Below are 18,917 nucleotides of genomic sequence, written 5' to 3'. Positions count from 1 at the left end.
ACAGTTAGCCCGCGCCAATTCATTGCTTTGTCCAAGACAAAAAACCAGGAAGTCCTGCCTCCTATTTATAGTCTCTGCAGATGTCACTGCATGACAATTATGACTTGGCTTTCCCCCAACCCTTCCGCTGCTGCGCACGCCGATCACGTCTGCGCAGTCTTGCATCACTCCAAAACTGTTCTTGGGGCGTTGCCAAATCAGAAGAATGCTCCAGGGAATCAGGTCTTGCCGGCCCCTCCTCCTCCCTTTGAGTGGGTGCCAGGGAGGGAAAGGGCTCAAGAGAAACAGGGCTTGCCAGGTCTTCTCCCTCACTTTCTGAATCATCCGAGTCCAGGAGTCCGGGTCCAGGAACCTGGGTCACAACACTATCCCTCACTGCAGGGCCCTTCCCCCGGGGCTGACGATCGGGATGTGGTCGGGCTGGGTTCTGCTCATGGAAGGCCTGCACCAGGTCAGGGGCATGAACGTCGGAGGCATCTACCCAGGAAAAATCAGTCCCATATCCCTTCCACGCGATCAAATATTTGAAACGACCCTTCAACCAGCGGGAGTCTCGTACGCTGTGGACTTCGTATTCCTCCGACCCGTCCTCGGCGACAGTGACGGGTGATGTTGGGCACCGAAGGGGACTCGGTGTGGCCTCAGGAACCAGAAGGGACCGGTGAAAGACGGGGTGGATCCGCATGGATCGTGGCAGGGTCAGTCGGTAGGCTACCGGGTTGATGACTGCCTCGACAGGGAACGGGCCGATGAATCGGTGGTCCAACTTCTTTACTGAGCGGTCGGACAGGAGGTGTTTGGTGGAGAGCCACACCCGGTCTCCAACTGCCAGCGGGGGCGTTGCCCGTCAGGAACGGTCGGCGGATCGTTTGTAGTCCTCCTTTGCCCGATCCAGCAGCTGACGTACCAACTGTTGGACCGCATGCAATTCCGTCAGGAAGGTCTGCGTTTCGGAAACAGGAGATCCGGTGGTGCCAGAGGGAAGAGCCGCGGATGGTACCCCACATTGACAAAGAACGGGGTCATCTGAGTAGAGGTGTGCTGAGAGTTGTTAAAAGCAAACTCCGCCAGGGACAGGTAATCGGCCCAGTTGTCCTGTTGCTGGTTGATGAAGCAACGGAGATACTGTTCCAGGATACCGATGACCTTCTCTGTACCCCCGTCGGTCTCCGGATGGTGCGATGACGACAGACACAATTCGGCGATGTACTCCTGCAGGGGGCGTTTCCCTTGACGGAGTTCCTTAAGGCGCCTGGTTGCCGTCAGCATTCGAACGGGGTCCTCGTACATGGTGCGCAGGTGCTGCCAAAAACGCTGTTGGTCCGCCAGCAGGGGGCTGTCCTGGAGCAAGAGGGGCGTGGCCCATCGAGCAGCCGAGCCGGAAAGAAGGTTAATCACGAAGGCCACCTTAACCCGGTCGTCTGGGAAATCCTCTGGCCGCATAGCCATGTAGAGCTGGCACTGTCCCAAGAAGGTCGGGAACATCTCAGGCTGCCCAGAAAACTTATCCGGCACGGTTATCGGGCACTTGCGACGAGGAGGAGGAATGGGAGGATGGGGGGGCTGCAGGCACATTCCTGGCAGCAAGTTGGCCTGCCAAGTGAGCCACTTGCTGCTGGAGCTGTTGATTAGCCGCTTGTAGCTGCTGTAACTGCTGCTGTACCTGCTGCTGGTCCATCTTTGGTGAAAGATGTTTTAGTCAGGTCTTGGACAAAATGTTCTGTTTCCCTCCCCCCAATACTCCCAGCAAAGAGTCAGTCAGAGGCCTTCTTTTCTCCTTTTATTTACATAGATATATGTCCTGGCCACGTCTACCCATGGGCCTGCCAAGTTTCTGGAGATAACGAGGAAATTATAGATAAGGCCAGAATTACTCACGAATATATTCTTCCCTCCATTGAGACAGTTAGCCCGCGCCAATTCATTGCTTTTTTCCAAGACAAAAAACCAGGAAGTCCCGCCTCCTATTTATAGTCTCTGCAGATCTCACTGCATGACAATTATGACTTGGCTTTCCCCCAACCCTTCCGCTGCTGCGCACGCCGATCACGTCTGCGCAGTTTTGCATCACTCCAAAACTGTTCTTGGGGCGTTGCCAAATCAGAAGAATGCTCCAGGGAATCAGGTCTTGCCGGCCCTTCCTCCTCCCTTTGAGTGGGTGCCAGGGAGGGAAAGGGCTCAAGAGAAACAGGGCTTGCCAGGTCTTCTCCCTCACTTTCTGGATCATCCGAGTCCAGGAGTCCGGGTCCAGGAACCTGGGTCACAACACCGTCGATGTGCTGTCCCGGTGCCTTGAAGCCGTTCAGGTCTGGATGGGGATAAACAGACTTCGACTCAACCCATCCAAGACGGAGTGGCTGTGTATGCCGGTGTCCCGGTACAGTCAGCTAGTTCCATCGCTGACTGTGGGGGGCGAGTCACTGGCCCCCAGGGAGTTGGTTCGCAGCTTAGGCGTTCTCCTGGATGCATGGCTGTCGTTGGAAGAACACTTGACGGCCGTTGCCAGGGGAGCTTTTTATCAGGTTCGCCTGATCCACCAACTGCGTCCCTTCCTGGACCGGGATTCATTATGCACAGTCACTCATGCCCTCGTTACCTCCCGCCTGGATTACTGCAATGCTCTCTACATGGGGCTCCCCTTGAAGAGCACCGGGAGACTTCAACTGGTACAGAATGTGGCTGCGCGGGGGATAGAGGGAGCTTCCATATAACACCTCTCCTACGCAAGCTGCACTGGTTGCCAGTGGTCTTCCACGTGCAATTCAAGGTGTTGGTGATCACCTTTAAAGCGCTCCATAGGACCAGGTTACTTACGGGACCGCCTACTGCCACCAATAGCCTCCCATCGACCTGTGCGCTCCCACAGGGAGGGTCTCCTCGGGGTGCCGTCAGCTAAACAATGTCGGCTGGCGGCCCCCAGGGGAAGAGCCTTCTCTGTTGGGGCACCTACCCTATGGAACGAACTGCCTCTGGGGCTACGCCTTCTTCCCGACCTCCGGGCCTTTAAGCACGAGCTCAAGACTTTTTTGTTTCAACGAGCAGGGTTGGCCTAAGAGTAATTTTTAATTGAGTGGTTTTATTTCTTGTTATTTTAATATTTGGCCTTATGGTTTCAGATTTTTAAATTTCAAATATTGTGTTTTAATTTTTGTATATGTCTTTTTAACTTGGCTGTAAACCGCCCTGAGTCTTCGGAGAAGGGCGGTATAGAAATGTAAATAATAAATAAATAAATAAATAATAAAATACCTTGAAACTCCTTGTTTCATTCTTTCAGCAATCAGTCAGGCAAAGACTATCTGCTTCCAATAACATAAGGTTTTTCTACACAACATTCTGCAGTTCTGAAGGACAGGGAGATGAGTTTAGCTAACAGGGTATGCATTAATAAGTGTTCAATTTGCTTCTAGAAGTTGATGGAATAAATGCCTGCCTTTTGTCATGAATTGGTGTCAGCAGATATTTTAATATTCTATCACTAATTTTCCCCTTGCTACCTTCTGGCAGAATTAATGGCAGAATCTGATTTCATGTATTTCCCCCCTTAAAAACAACTGAGGAGGGAAACACTATTTGTTCCACAGTCTGATTCTTCTTTCAAAAAAACATCTTGGTCTATAGCAGTTTACATTCCATGAGACTTAAATTATTCATTGCTGTTTATTTGTAGTTCCTGTCCTAATGAATCGGATTTGTAGTCCTTAATTCTCTGAAGGAGTGTTAAATCACAAGCCAGAAAGTACAGGGGCTAAAAAATTCTTCATCAACTAAGGGAAATATGGCTTCTGGAATGTGACTTCTTTTCACTCTGAAATAGCTTCAGGCTCTTTGAATTAAAGTTGAATCTTCGAAGGCAGTAATCAAAGGCAGAGTTCCTCTACATTCCTGACATGCCAAGTCCTTTTGCCCAAGACAGTGGGGAAAAAAACCCTATTGAATTACAATCCCTTTACACATGATTCTCACTCATCCTGATATGGTGACAGCTGGCTGATTTGCATAGACTTGAAGGAAAGCAACTTTGTTTGACATAGATGAGGGGAGAGTTAAAATCAATTGCCAACATTTTAGGATGGGTGTGTCTATCAAAAAATGTAAAAAGTCTGGGATAACTCTAATGAGTAATCTTAGCATCTGCATTTCATGAGACGATAGCTCTCCTAATGCCAAGATACATCAGAAAATACATTAGCAACCAGAATTTTTTAAAACCAGCCCTGCCATTTCTTGTAGAGCAGTCCTAATGAAACTACCCTATTTCCCCCAAAACAAGACATTCCCTGATAATAAGCCTATTCAGGCTTTTGAGCGCGTGGCAATAAAGCCAAGTGCTTATTTCAGGGTTCAATATAATTATATTATATATTATAAAAATATAAGACAGGGTCTCATTTTCAGGGAAACACGGTAACAAGAAGTGATTTGATGCAGAAAAATAGTGCAAGAGGGTAAAAAGATGAAGGAACAAACTGATATTTGATTAATACATTTAAGCTTTTTAAAAAAATTTAAAGTGTTGTCCACATAAGGAAGCAGCAAAATCTTTTGGACTGGTATATAGTACCCAAGAAATTTTGTTTGTTGTTGAATGTGGCATTATTATTGGTTTTGTGTGTTTGTGTATAATTTTTAAAAAGCAACACACAAAAAACTTAAAGAAAAAAGAATAGAAAAAATCAAAGTACAAGAAAAAGAAAGAAGAAGTTCTTTCAAATATCACTATAAGATTTAAGGTTTCTTTTTAATTTTTCTTTATCCCATGGCAAAGACTACAGTACTTCAAGGATTTAACAAGGCTCTTTGTAGATTCATTAACAAAATATTTTCCAGGTTATTCTCTTGAGTTATCATTTGTATTTCTCTTTTAATTTTTAAAACTTAAACCAGTCCCTTTTGTATAGCCAATCATGTGTTCTTTTCCAAATCATTCTCTTGGCCTGTCATTTACAATTCCACTTTCAATAGTTTCTCTGTTGGATAAAATTTGTTCCACATCTGTCATTTCACCATAAACATTTTGGGGACATAGTCTATTCAGAGATTCAGACATCTCAGACATCATTACTGATAGTGTTGATATCGTAACTACCAATTTCTGTCTCACTTCTTCAAAGATCTCCTTTTGATATTTCTAAAGTTATGACATATTGGGTCACTTTGTAGGACCCAGTATTAATTGAAATCAAAATCAGGCTTATATATTTTTCCTTCTGCTTATAATCTTTAGTTCTGTTTAGTGTCACTTATTAGAGTTAAGTGAACACTGTTCCGAGTTAAAACTAAACTCACCTGGCAACTTTTCAAATTTACCATCCTGAAGGTCTCTAATAATTTTAAGATAATTAACAGAAATTTCAGAAAGAGATAGAAAATGAATCTCGCATTATGACTGTCATTAATATCATTATTCACAGACTTAGGCATATCAGTTTTTTGGAACAACAATAAGAAAAGAAATTTGTGGCACTTGAGGATAACTAATTAATCTGGCTTAAACTTTCATGAACTAAAATGTACTTTATTAGATATATGTGATATTGCCTTAAGTTAAAAATATATAAGTACATGATTAAGTAGGGCATTGTAAATAATAGGAATAAAGAAAGAGAAGTATGATAATGCTTCATGAAAGATAATAATTATCTGCTTCAAATGCTGATTCCAAGAATGTTTAGTCTACTGGCAAAACTACAGTTTCTGCCAAAAAGAAGTTTTATTTTGCTTTTAAATGAAGCGTATTTTTTCCAATGAAATACTTTATTGGATTTCCTCAATATGAAGACATAACATTTTCATTATGAATATTCTATAATCTACATTTTGCTAACTCACAAAATTGAATTGTAACAAGAGGTCAAAAGAGAAATAAATCTGCTGATCTCTCTTAAAAACATGTGCGTGTGAAAATTCATCCAGGGATACAAGCCAAATCATAAACCCTTGGTCTACCTCACCTATGTTCATACTACTTCCCTCCCATAGAGAAGTGCTAAACATGATAGCATACTTTCCACAGATCATGATATAATTTTGACTTTTGTAAGACCCATAATTTTGTGTTTTTGCATTCTCTAATATTACAACCTGCAGACATGAATGCAAATCAACTGATCTACTGATCAACAGAAGTGTTCAATCTTCTGCTTATGTTTGCTTTCTGCTTGTTAAGTTTTGAATTAAAATTTTGGTTAAATTAGAATTAGTTAACACCCTTCATATAATAATTAATAATAAGCCAACTTTAAGAAAATCAATTCTTCTGGATTTTGTTATGTGGTTAAGAGGATGGTAAGGCCCCGTATTTTCTAAATGTTGACTCATCAAATATCTTAATACCCTCCAGTAGTTTTCTGAGTAATTGATATGTTAGGTTGTTTGACATGTAAAGATATTCTGAAGCAATCAGATTTGTTGATCATGCATTGAAGTAAAGTTTGGCTTCAAAATCCATCAGTCCATCCATCCCCCCCAATTTTGTAAATATAATTTGGAACCTCAATGGTACTGATTTCAAGGGGAAAATAACACTTAGTTAAGGTATTTCAAAAATAAGAAAAGATTCTTCTATATAATTTTATAATCATTTATATGCCATTTATGCTTGGATAAATTTCAAACTTTTTGAACTTTGGTAATATTTCCTGATTTTTCATATATATAAAAAAACAGTTTTGTTGATTTATAGTAACTCTGTCTTTTTTCTTGCAGGACTAATGTTATCTTCATCAAGAAACAAATCCTTTTATCAAGCCAACTGTCATTCCTATCAAACATTAGATACGATTTCTTCAGGTAAGACAGATCATAGCTTGAAGACATATTATAGCCAATCTATAAAATATAAAGTCATATTTTCAGAACAAATATTTATTTTGTTCTCAGGTGTAATTTCATTTTCTTATTTATCTCAATAGTTAATTTTGAATAAGGTCCAATGTTGCATCATTAATTTTGTGTTTTCATTCTCAAAAATTGTGAGAACATTGAATCTCCTCAAATTTCTTGACAATTTATTTTAGCCAATTGTACTGTTGCTGTAGGTTTTCTTTTAACTGCCAATATCCATGTATTACTTCGTATAAAATTAACACTACAATTCTAAGTATATTTATGCAAAAAATAATTCCCATTTGTGTAGATTTTAATTTTTAGTACATGCATGGAACATTGCATCTAATGTCTTCACAATAAATAAGAAACCTAATTGTGGAAATATAACACACCAAGAAGGATCTAGTAAATTTAACATGATATAACAAAAAGGATTTGCAAAGATGATCAGGAATTTGATCATGCATAAGGATGGAGATATATATGTTCATAACATAATACTAATACAGCTTAAATACAAATATATCTCTTTCAGCATAACTGTTATATGCATGCAGGATCTTATTTTACAAGATGCATTCCCTAGACAGAAAAACTTTTTCTATGGAGTTATATTCAGAAATACCCATAAAATGATACCCATGTTTTCTTTTCCATGAAATTGGAGTATTTATTGATGGATAAAACATGAGATGGCTAAAATACAGTGATACAGCTGGAAATTAAACTGAGCGACCACTATTTCCATTCCCACTTTTGGCATGAGGCCAGCCTGGTGACCTTGAGCCAGTCACACTCTCAGACCTATGACGAAAGCAATGGCAAGCTAGTTCTCTTGCCAAGAAAACTGCAGTTTGCCAAAAGGCACAAATTGGACACAAGTCAGTTTTTTTGTTTTGTTGTTAAGGAAATAAGAGAGATGGCAAAAAAGGCATCCAAAAATAAGATTATTTATAAATTTGGGTATTGTATTATATTGTCCAACTCCAAAGAAATACATACACACACACACACATATATATACATATATATACATATAGGTAAAGGTAAAGGTTCCCCTTGCACATACGTGCTAATCATTCACGACTCTAGGAGGCGGTGCTCATCTCTGTTTCAAAGCTGAAGAGCCAGTGCTGTCCAAAGACATCTCCGTGGTCATGTGGCTGGCATGACTCAATGTCAAAGGTGCACAGAACGTTGTTGCCTTCCCACCAAAGCTGGACCCTATTTTTCTACTTGCATTTTTTACATGCTTTCAAACCGCTAGGTTGGCAGAAGCTGGGACAAGTAACGGGAGCTCACCCCATTACACAGCACTAGGGATTCGAACTGCTGAACTGCCGACCTTTCTATTGACAAGCTCAGTGTCTTACCCACTAAGCCACCATGTCCCTTATAAACATATACATAAACACACACACACAAACACACACATATATACAGGCAATTTCTGTTAGTACAATCTTTCCAGCTTCTTTCAATTTAGAGTTCTCTATATGAAAAGATTATGGAGAAGCAATTTCCCACAATTAATAACTTTATTTTGGATTTGCTATCATATTCAGTGAGAAAGAAAAAGGGAAAGGGAAGAAGGGAGAAAGGGAGGATGGGAGAAAAGAAAGAAAGAAAGAGAAAAAAGAAAGAAAGAAAGAAAGAAAGAAAGAAAGAAAGAAAGAAATCCTATGTGCTGACTGAAGCACAAGGCTATTAACAACAAAGCTGATACTTAGGTTTTTGTTGACACCTGATGAGCATGGTTTTGTGCCAAGAATTTCAGTCCAAAAAGAGAAGCATTTGTGTTCACTTTTTCTCTTGTACGAGAAAAAAGAAGAAAAAGAGTCTAAAACATCATACATGCTGAGAAAACACTATTATCTTCCCCTTCTCATGACAGGACCGCTAAAAAAAATTGCCAAGTAGAATTTTGTCAGTTCCCTTGAAACTGTTACCACCTTTGGGGCTTAGAAAAAGAAAGTTCAAGCCTAGAGGCTAATTTATTTCAAACCTATAAGCATCTGAAAATAGAGGACTGAAATGAAAATGTCTTTAAACTACTGGGAAACGCTACCAACTTTCATCTGTGAGTACTTGAAAAGGATACAGGAAACTGCGCCTACAGCATATGTAGAAGGAGAAGTTATTAACTAGTTATCCCATGAAACTTTAGCTCTTGATCAGACTCTTTTATAATCTTATTGCTTTTCCTCTGCTTCTTTGTCCTCTTCTTTACTGGCCTACTTACACACATAACAAAAAAGTTGGTAAAACAGCTGTTCCTGGAGGTGACTTAATTTAATCTACCTACAGCTACAAAACCAACATAGGCCAACAGTCTCTTGTTTGATCGTTATCATTCTGAATATGGAAATACATGGCAGATAGTCTCCTACATGAGTCCCATTGGTAGCTGAAGTGGGACAGTCAACCAGGGACACCTTAAAGGCTTCAAATTGTTTTTCTTTGTGTGTAGTAGGCCTCTAGACCTTTTGCCTTTCTGCTGTCTGTCTGGCTTTCCCGCAGTTGTGAAAAAGTGCACAACTACAAACTCCAAGATTTCCGACCCTTGAGATGGGAGGAAAGATTGTCATTTTTAGTTTTTATATTTTTCTTTTACCAGCTTCAGGAATGAAGCTTGTAGAACTGCTTCATATGAGAGCTGCTACTACTATCAGGGGCAGCGATGGTACTCTCCAGGGAAGCCGCAAGAGTCATGGGGACAAAGCGGAGGAGCCCCAAGATTCATCCAAGGTTCCATATCTGAGCCATTGCCACAAGAAGAATGGATAGAAGAATGGATAGAATACTTTGGACATGCCTGAGAGTGTCTGGCCCAAATCAGCAGAAGGTGAATTTGGCATCAATTACAAACAAAGTGCTTTATCTTAAAGAGTTGCAAAAAAACCCTCTATCTGAGCTTGTATCTATCTATCCTGCATCCTTTGGAAAATGGAAAACATCAGCCCGATAGCATCTACCTAGCTTTTAAACTTTGTTATCTCCATTACAGATTCAGTGAGTTATGTGTAGTTAAGCCAATTTAAATCAGTTATCAATTTTCCTTAATAAAAATATTTCCCTCATTTTCTCAACAATAAAAGCAAAGAGGGCTACATGCAAGATCACCTATTTGTCCACATCATCCACCAGTTTCTTCCAATTACTTCTCGCATTCTTTCACACGACTGGCTATTAAGAGGCAACAGCAATGCGAGACATAGAAAGGATGCCCACCCTTCCCAGTGTTTGGGATAATGGGCTTAGTAAATTGTGGTACACCTGCCCATAAGATCTTGCAATAACCTCTAGAAAATATAATCTTCATAAAGGCAACTGACATCACACCAGCCTTTGATTTGTTGTGGCATTTTACCCAACTACAAGAAAAAGAAATATTAGAAGGGTTTGACTTATGCATTTGACTGTCTGTGAAAGAACAGGCAAATTTAGAGCAATTAAAAATAATTGGAGAAACTGTTGATTGCAACAACAACATTAGTTATTTGCTCTTGGAGAGTTCCCTTTTCCCCCACTGTTGTTGTTTATCGTGATTTGTTATATATTCTGCCTTTTCCACAGACACATTTGTTCAAACAACTGTTTTTAAGATGTCACTTCAGTCTGTATCCATAATTGTGTTACAGATATGTATTTCTTAAAAAAACTAGCTTTCCTCAATTTTGTGTGTGTGTGTGTGTGTTTGTGTGTGTGTATCCATATATGTATGTATACCCATATATGTATGTATACACACACACACACACACACACACACACACATTTAGGCCTTAGTAATCTCTGTGTGGGGGCATTCTGAAGAATTATGTTTCCCATTAGTTTTGCCACTACTTTGTGGCGATACTTTTTTCTTTATGATTGCATTGTTCACTATTTCACATAGTTGACCTCCTTTAGTTCTCAAATAGCAAAATGATTATAAATCTGAAACATGAATTAGAATGAGTAAAATGTTTCAGCTGAGGGTGTAATATACAATATTCTAATAACTGTTGCTGTTATTGATATTCCCCTGTCCTTCCTAAACCATTTTTTTTGTTTCCCTTTTCCATTACGCAGATGTTTAAATTATTTCTGTTAGCAATTTATCCCCAAAATAAGCAGCATTTGGTAAAACAAGATAATCTGTTCAAAATGTCATAGCCCACTGTTACTTATCCTTAGTTCTATTCTGGTTCTTGGAGAACATTGTTGGCTCATTTTGAAACATGGTGTTTGAATGTCACCTTCTTCCTACTCTAGAAAAAAATATTCTATCATATAACTATTGTGTGAGATTGATTATGTAAAAATATTCACATTTTCCATGTGGTTGGATTTGATGTAATATATCTCATATTAACATAAGGTGTTATTTCATACAAACTTGGATGTAGTTTGATATTGCTATTGCCAAATTGTTACCATTTCCTTGTTATAAATGACCTTTTACAATATCTTGCAGACTTTGAGCTTGAATATATTTCAAGGTTTAAGTGGAACCATTAGATAGCGAATACAATGATGGGGAATTAAACAAAATTAAAAAGTCATACATTTGTTCTTTATGACTTCAAGTTATGCATGCTTGTTCTCTGATATGGTGATCATTAGATTATGTTCCTAAGGAGTCATGAGCAAGTTTGAGGTGCTTGAGAAATTGCTCAAACAGCTACTAAAGCTACTAAAATGTCTAGGAAAGCGAACATATAACTTATCCATACAATGTCTAAAGTAAATTCTGGCAGGCTCCTGCTTTGCAAGTGGAAACCCTATGTCCTGGGCACCCACAGTTGTGCACTTTGGAAGAACTTGCTCTCATTCTGCCTGGAAAAAAGACAGCAAATCAAGTTGTTGTTTTTCCCCCAAAAAACAGCTATTGATCCAAAATAAATGCTCAACTAAATGGATAACAGCTATCTTAAAATAAAATTCTGGTAGAGGAAAACTATGCAAAATGAAAGTGACTAATCTTTCAAAGTGACTAATCTGAAAGTGACTAAAATTCAGATGTAATAGTTTCATTATTTCCAGTTAAAATAATTGGAATAAGATAAGAATAAGATAATTTCATAAACTGTTTTATCTGATATACTGTAGGTATATCAGTTTTATATTTATTTTTTATCCAAGTTTAATACAAATGAAATATCAGTTTTATTCATCTGGTGGCTGTCACCATATTAAAAAGTGTGCCTAATTTGACCAGATATATTTTTTCTGAGAGAATTTTTGGAAATCTTTGAGAATCAGTTTGATCACTTTCTGTTCTTCATGTGTACTTCTCTGGATTTATACAAACCATACAAATGTTTCTTATTATTTTATTAAAGCATTTATAGTCTATTTTTTATGCCAAAACAAACTGAAATTGGTCCACTAAATAAAACCTAATGTTTCAAATGTTCATTGAAGCTGATTTTAGCTTAGGAAAGAAGGACAATGTACAGTTTATGTACATTAAAGTACATAAACATTTCATTTCTTTCATCATTATTTTTCTTACGTTCTTATTCCTGCCTCCAAGGACAAAAACTATAGTCACCATTTATGCAGCTATCTCTAGAATTGGAAATTTTCTGCCACTGTGGATTTGTGTTATTTTAGCCATCCCTTAGTGTGTTTTTTTCTGCACTATGAACTGCTTAATTGTAAAAATAAGCATTTCAGAAATATTATGTCAAATATTTGACTTCTAATTAATAAAGGGGAGTGCCAGTGTTTTAATCTGTCTAATACTTTTTTTCCCTTTCCACCATAACTATTCTATGCTGTGAACACAACAGAGCTAATCTATGTATACATTATTTGGTAATTCACTTGATAGTATATCACCTTCCTGTTACCGATGAAAATCTAGGCAGGCATTTTTAATTATAAAATAGTAAAAAATGTCCTGAAAATTCCAAGCAAAAGAAGAGGCAAACAATGCCATCATCATCATCATCATCATCACCATCACCATCTGCCATTGTTATCTTCTAAGTTGGAAATTAGCAATTATAATAAATGTTTATGCATTTAATTCCAATAGTACATATATTTTCTATAAAACTCAGAGTTGTGCTGATTGTGCTCAGAACAGCATGTTGTTGTTTTTTAATTTTAGCTTGTAATGGTTTGAAAAATTTCTGGTTTTTAAAATTGTTTTAAAGGGGGAAAAAACTAGCTTCCCTAACATATAATATAAATGCAGTTCAACCAGATGTCACAGCAGATGTGAACATGTAGAAGCCACTATCTAATATGAAGAAGAAATACAATGTTCAATGTGACATCTGTTTGCATTGCAACTGCGCTGTGTATGAAAAAATATCATAAAATCAAAGAATCACAGATATGGCCATTACAGATTTCCTTCCATAAATGATTATAAGAAAACCGTGATTCCATTTCACTGAAATTAATACAGTGACTTGCAGAATGCAATATTCTCAAATAGCCCAACAATGTTAATTAGATTCTTTTAGATATATTCTCCTAATATATACTATAACTCAGGGTTGAAATCCAGCAGGTTCTGGAGAACCAGTAGCAAAAATGTTGAGTTCAGAGAACTGGTGATGGAAATTTTGAGTTCAGAGAACTGGCAAATACCACCTCTGGCTGGTCCCAGAGTGGGGTGGGAATGGAGATATTGCAATATCCTTCCCCCAGGAGTAGGGATGGAATGGGGATTTTGCAGTATCATTCCCCTGGAGCGTGGAGGGAATGGAGATTTTGCAGTATCCTTCCCCTGGAATGAGATGGAAATCGAGATTTTGCAGTATTTTTCCCCTGCCACGCCCACCAAGCCACACCACGCCCACCAAGCTACGCCTACAGAACCGATAGTAAAAAAAAATTGAATTTCAGCACTGCTATAGCTGCCATTTAATTACCATTCCTGTAGTTGAAGAAACTGTAGATATCTTTGCTTCTGATGACAACTCTGAAGTTTCCTATATATTTATTATCATGTCTTCCTGGAGTTCAAGATGGTACTGTATATACAGTATAATACTTTTAACACAATTTTATCTCTACAACATCATCTTAGGAGTACAGTGGTGCCTTGATATTCAACTGCTTTGAAACTCATTGATTTTGGTACTCAAAGCATTGTGACATGAAAATTTTGTTTTAGTGCTCATTGTTTGTTCAGTGCATGAGCTAGAATGTCAGTATCTACTGCCTTGTAACTCATTACATTATTCCTTATGTGGAAAATTTATTTTGATACTTATCATTTTTTGAACTCATTGTTTCTCCTGGAACCAATGAGAAATGAGTTCAGAGATACCATGTACATGAGAACACCCAATTAAGTGCTACAGAGAATTTGGGTCTTCTGGATCCCAATTTAACATTGTATCTGTACCTTAGACTTTCATATGAAGGCAGACCAAACTATTCATTAGTCATTCATTCAATTCTACAGGGTTGGGGTGTTTTGTTTTGTTTTTGTATTTAACTCTATCACCCAGAGACATAGTTTCCTTTACTTAGTTTCCTACTTCTAAAGTATTTAAATATTAATGTTATTGATGTTATGCTTCTTAAAAGTTTTACTTTCATCAATTTCTTGTTTTCACACAGTTGTTTTTCTGTGAATAAAATCTTCTTGATTTCTTGCTGACAGAATCCATCTTTATCCTAATAACTTATCTTTGCTGTTTATCAATCATGCCACTGACTTCTAAGAGTTGGTAAAACTTTAGCTAGCATATGTAAATTCATTATTCAAAGGGTATTGCAAGAAATAAACAGTATATCAACATGTCACAAAATACTTCTAAAACATTATTTCTGCTTCCTCAGATTTAATTTTAAACTTTACAGTGTACGTACAATACATACAGCATATGAATTTATAGATAATTTGCCAAAAATGTGTGTGTGTATGTGTGTGTGTGTGAGAGAGAGACAGAGAGAAAGAGAGAGAGAGAGAGAGAGAGAGAGAGACAGACAGACAGAGAGACAGACAGACAGACAGACAACAGACAGAAAAATATTGATAGGGAATTTTGTTCTCAAATATTGAGTGAAAAAGAGGCTTGCATTAAAAATTACTTCTTTTGTATAGAAACGCTGAAAAATACGACTTACCGTGTTCATTAGTTACAACTATGGAATGATAGAACATCAACAATTTTCCAGTTGACAGTTAGAATAATTAATCAATGGAATGAGTTGCCTCCAGAGATTGTGAGTGCTCCAACACTGGACGTTTTTAAAAAGAGATTGGATGGCCATTTGCCTGAAATAGTATAGGGTTTCCTGCTTGCGCAGGGGGTTGGACTAGAAGACCTCCAAAGTCGCCTCCAATTCTGTTACTCTATTATTTTTAAGTCTTAACCGCAGTTGCTTAAATACCCACAATTGCCTGCAGTAACTTATCCAAAATGCATCCATCAATAATAGAGTTTATAATGTCCTAATATGAATTACAGCCCTATTCCCTACATATGATATGACAATCAGTTTAATAGTAAATAATATAAACATGGTAGAAATGGCAAGAAAAATAAGTTGGTTTTCTTCCAGATTAACAGGACATGTTGACCAAAAGAAAATATTAGAAGTCTCACTTCCCATCTAAGTAACTGTGGGCAAATTAGGAAATAGAAGAAATACAAAGGCCAAATACATGCTAAAGATGCAACTGATATTAAAAATGACTTGAGAATAATATGAAATAAAAAGAGAAAATTACCTTGTGCCAGATAAAATGTAAATTAATGAGCATTATGATAAAACCTAGAACCTTAAGCTAATTATAGCCAAAATAATATTTAAAAGAAAACTTGCTCTATAGGACATCCAGGATATATAAACCAAATCTTTTGCAGAATTTTAAATCTAGCTCCAAAGAATACAAATGAAAGAGAAAAATAGGGTCAAAAATTGATAATCTTGAAAAAGAGGAACCAAAACATCCAGCAAAAGTTGCATATTTTAAGTTAACAAACCAAGCAGAGAAATGTAACCTTTAAGAGACTGTTTTATGTCTTGTCTCATGAGAAGAGACCTGAGTTGGTCCAAGAAAACAGTCATCAGATAATGGAATTGTTCTTTTAAGTTGTTTAATGAGTATCCTAATTTAGGACAGTTGTTTTCTGAATCTATGTGATCAGTGCAATTGCAAAGTTTAGGTTGAAAGGATGCATCTGAAGGCATTTCATTTGTGTATTTGAAGGAAAGTTCTGTTGATGCTAGCTTCAGCAGTTACATGAATGTCACTAGTTTCAGTGAAGCAATTTGTCTCCTATTGAAAACAGTGCATATAAAACACAGATGTCTTGTCTTACAAATTGTTGCTTTTGTTTGAGACTTGGGCAGTTTAACCCAGCTGGACAGCTGCAGAGACAAACAAACGGAGAAAGTATCTGTGCGAAGTAGCATTAAGTTAACAAGAAGCATCTGCAACATTTTAGTTTTAATATGTTCTTTCTCCAGGAAGTAGCTGCTGATTTTCAACTAGACTACATTTGACATTAGAATATAATACCTCAATTCAAGGATGGACAAAAATTACCTATAGAACACATGTTTCTTTGAGATGTGTCTTTGCGGATGGGTGGTGGCTTTGGCTTCTGCACAGGGTTTTGAAATAACTGGTTGCTTTTGCGGTTAATTTTTCATCCTCTTCGCAGTAGATTTTACCGAGAAATGAAGGGAATGCCATAAATGAGTGCATAATTGCTGCTAAGATCACATTCTAACAGCTTGGATATCAGCTGGGGAACAGAAGCCTTTCATTGAGCTGATCATCTGTTCAGAAGAAGATACTGATAGTGTTGATTAGTTCTTAAGCAGGCATGAGTCTGGACTGGAGAATAGAAGCTTAGCATTTGTAAACCAGGCAGACATTACCCCAGGAAAACAATCAGAGTTGACATACTGGAAAGGACAAAGACATGGGCCAGTAGCAGATGGGTTGGCTGGGGAAACCCAATTGCTAGATTTAAGGGGTATTTTTTTCCTATTTCAGGCACTAAAACTAGTAAAGTCCTTATCAGGTACACCAATAACCTAATCATAAAGTGGACATGATTATTGCCCTGGGCTCTTCAACCTAGATTTTTTGGATTGAATCAGAAAAACTGAAAGGTGATTGTAACCCAGTTTGGCTGAAAAAAAATACTGCATTTCTTAAATCTGTTGATTCTAAGGGGATTCCCAATCTTACAAAGAACTGTTCTCAATGAACACCAGTGGTGGGTTGCTACCGGTTCATACCGGATCAGGCAAATCGGTAGTGGCAGCAGCAGGTGGCTCCACCCACCTGCCCAGATGTTTATGCGCATGCACAGAAGCTTCTGCCCGTGTGCAGAAGCGCCACGCATGAGCGAACCGGTAGCTACAGGATATGGAACCCGCCCCTGGTGAACACAAATAGTGTTCTCAGGGATGAGGTTGATACATGCACCATTTTTACCTCCATACTTTTGAATGTTTGAAAAAAAATAACATGCATATTTTTTTTCTGGGAAATCTGTGCCCATCTAGAAAGATTTTTGATATTCAAAAGCAGCTTGGTCTAATTTAAAGGTTTCCATTTCTACCAGTAGATGTGTTAGAATACTACTGTCATTATTCCTGGTCATATGCCATGCTCTTTAGGAATGACGGGAAATAGAGTTTAGTTTATCAGGATTAACTCAGCAGATTCAGAACCTTGAAAAGGGATAAAAAACCCAAATTCTTGGTATATGATTTACAACAAGTCTAAAGTTCTGTCTCCTATCTGGTATAACATGTAGTAATGGGTATAGCTAAGATTATATCTCAGTGAAAATGCTTGATATTTCCCTGTGAACTTTAACAAATATATGAACATTGTACAGGAATGCTCAATGTAATAACAGAATTTAATTTTCTATTTTAAAGGTTTCCATTTTGAAAGAAAAAAAATATAATCAGTGAATGCTTGCTATTCTGGGCAGACAGTTTTGAAAGACTCTTTTAAAACTAAGTATGCTGAAAATTGGATATAATATGATCACTGAAATGTATATGGTTAAAACATATCAGAATTTTAATATGCCAAAATCGGGGTTTTAATTTTCACTTGTAAATTTTACTATGTTTCATATGGCTATTTTAATTTTTCAGCTACTAGAGTAATAACTTCAAAACGATCCTATTTTACAAGTGTTTAAACAAATTCGTTTAAACACTTGTAAAATAGGATCATTTTGAAGTTATTACCATTTTTAAAAGAGAAAATTAGATTTTTGTAAAATAAAATAGGTCAAATGTCATTTTTTAAACATTCCCAGCAAAATAGATAGGCATATCACTATTTTGTTAGTAATGCATTTTGACAGACTACTTCTAGCTTATTGGGAGTTAAGAAAACAATCAAGGAAGCATTAAGACTTTTAAGTCTGACTGATTTCAATATGAGTGATGCTGATTAACATATTCTGTTATTTATGCCCCCACTGAGTGTACGTTTTAAACTCTCTGGATAAAAATATCAGGTCATAACAGCTGTAATCTAGTAGCATCTCTTCTACATTAACTGAATAGTAGTAGGATATATAAATATAAGAGAACATTTAGATATTGGATCCAGTCCGTAAGATATAAAAATAATGAGTGGAGTGGGGTGGGGTAGGGTGGGGTGGGATGGGATGGAATAGAATAGAATAGAATAGAATAGAATAGAATAGAATAGAATAGAATAGAATAGAATAGAATAGAAGGTCAAGTTGGACACACAAGGAATTCGCCTGGTACATAAGTTCTCAGTGTATACAAACAACAAAGTAATATAATCACAAGATACTGATAGAAGAAGGTAGTAGAAAATATGAGAAAGATATTTACTGCATGGGTAAATATCCTTAGACATAAGACAGTACTGTGGTAATTAGGTGTTCAGTAGAATGACGGCATGAGGGGAAAAATATTGTTGTGTCTAGTTGTTTTGGCACGCAATTCCAGTATAGCACCATCCTGAGGAAAGAAGTTGAAACAGTTTATGACCAGGATGTGAGGGTGTCTGTATATTTTCTCAGCCCTCTTTCTGGCCCATGTCATATACAGGTCCTCAGTGGAAAGCAGGTTGGTTGTAGTTGTTTTTTCTGCAGTCCTAACTATCCA

At 37.7% G+C, this 18,917-nt stretch overlaps 1 protein-coding gene across 1 annotated transcript in view; it reads left to right on the top strand.

Annotated features, from left to right (window-relative positions):
- LRRC4C (leucine rich repeat containing 4C) overlaps positions 1 to 18,917 on the top strand; it is a 365,164-nt gene that overhangs the window by 167,686 nt on the left and 178,561 nt on the right. The window contains exon 3 of the mRNA XM_058161691.1: positions 6,709 to 6,792. The gene's annotated coding sequence lies outside the window, so the exon portion shown is untranslated. The remainder of the gene's footprint in view (positions 1 to 6,708; positions 6,793 to 18,917) is intronic.

The sequence above is a fragment of the Ahaetulla prasina genome, chromosome 1 (genome assembly GCF_028640845.1).
Source record: "Ahaetulla prasina isolate Xishuangbanna chromosome 1, ASM2864084v1, whole genome shotgun sequence".
In the NCBI taxonomy this organism is placed as follows: Eukaryota; Metazoa; Chordata; class Lepidosauria; order Squamata; family Colubridae; genus Ahaetulla; species Ahaetulla prasina.
This window is presented reverse-complemented; position numbering and strand designations above follow the sequence as displayed.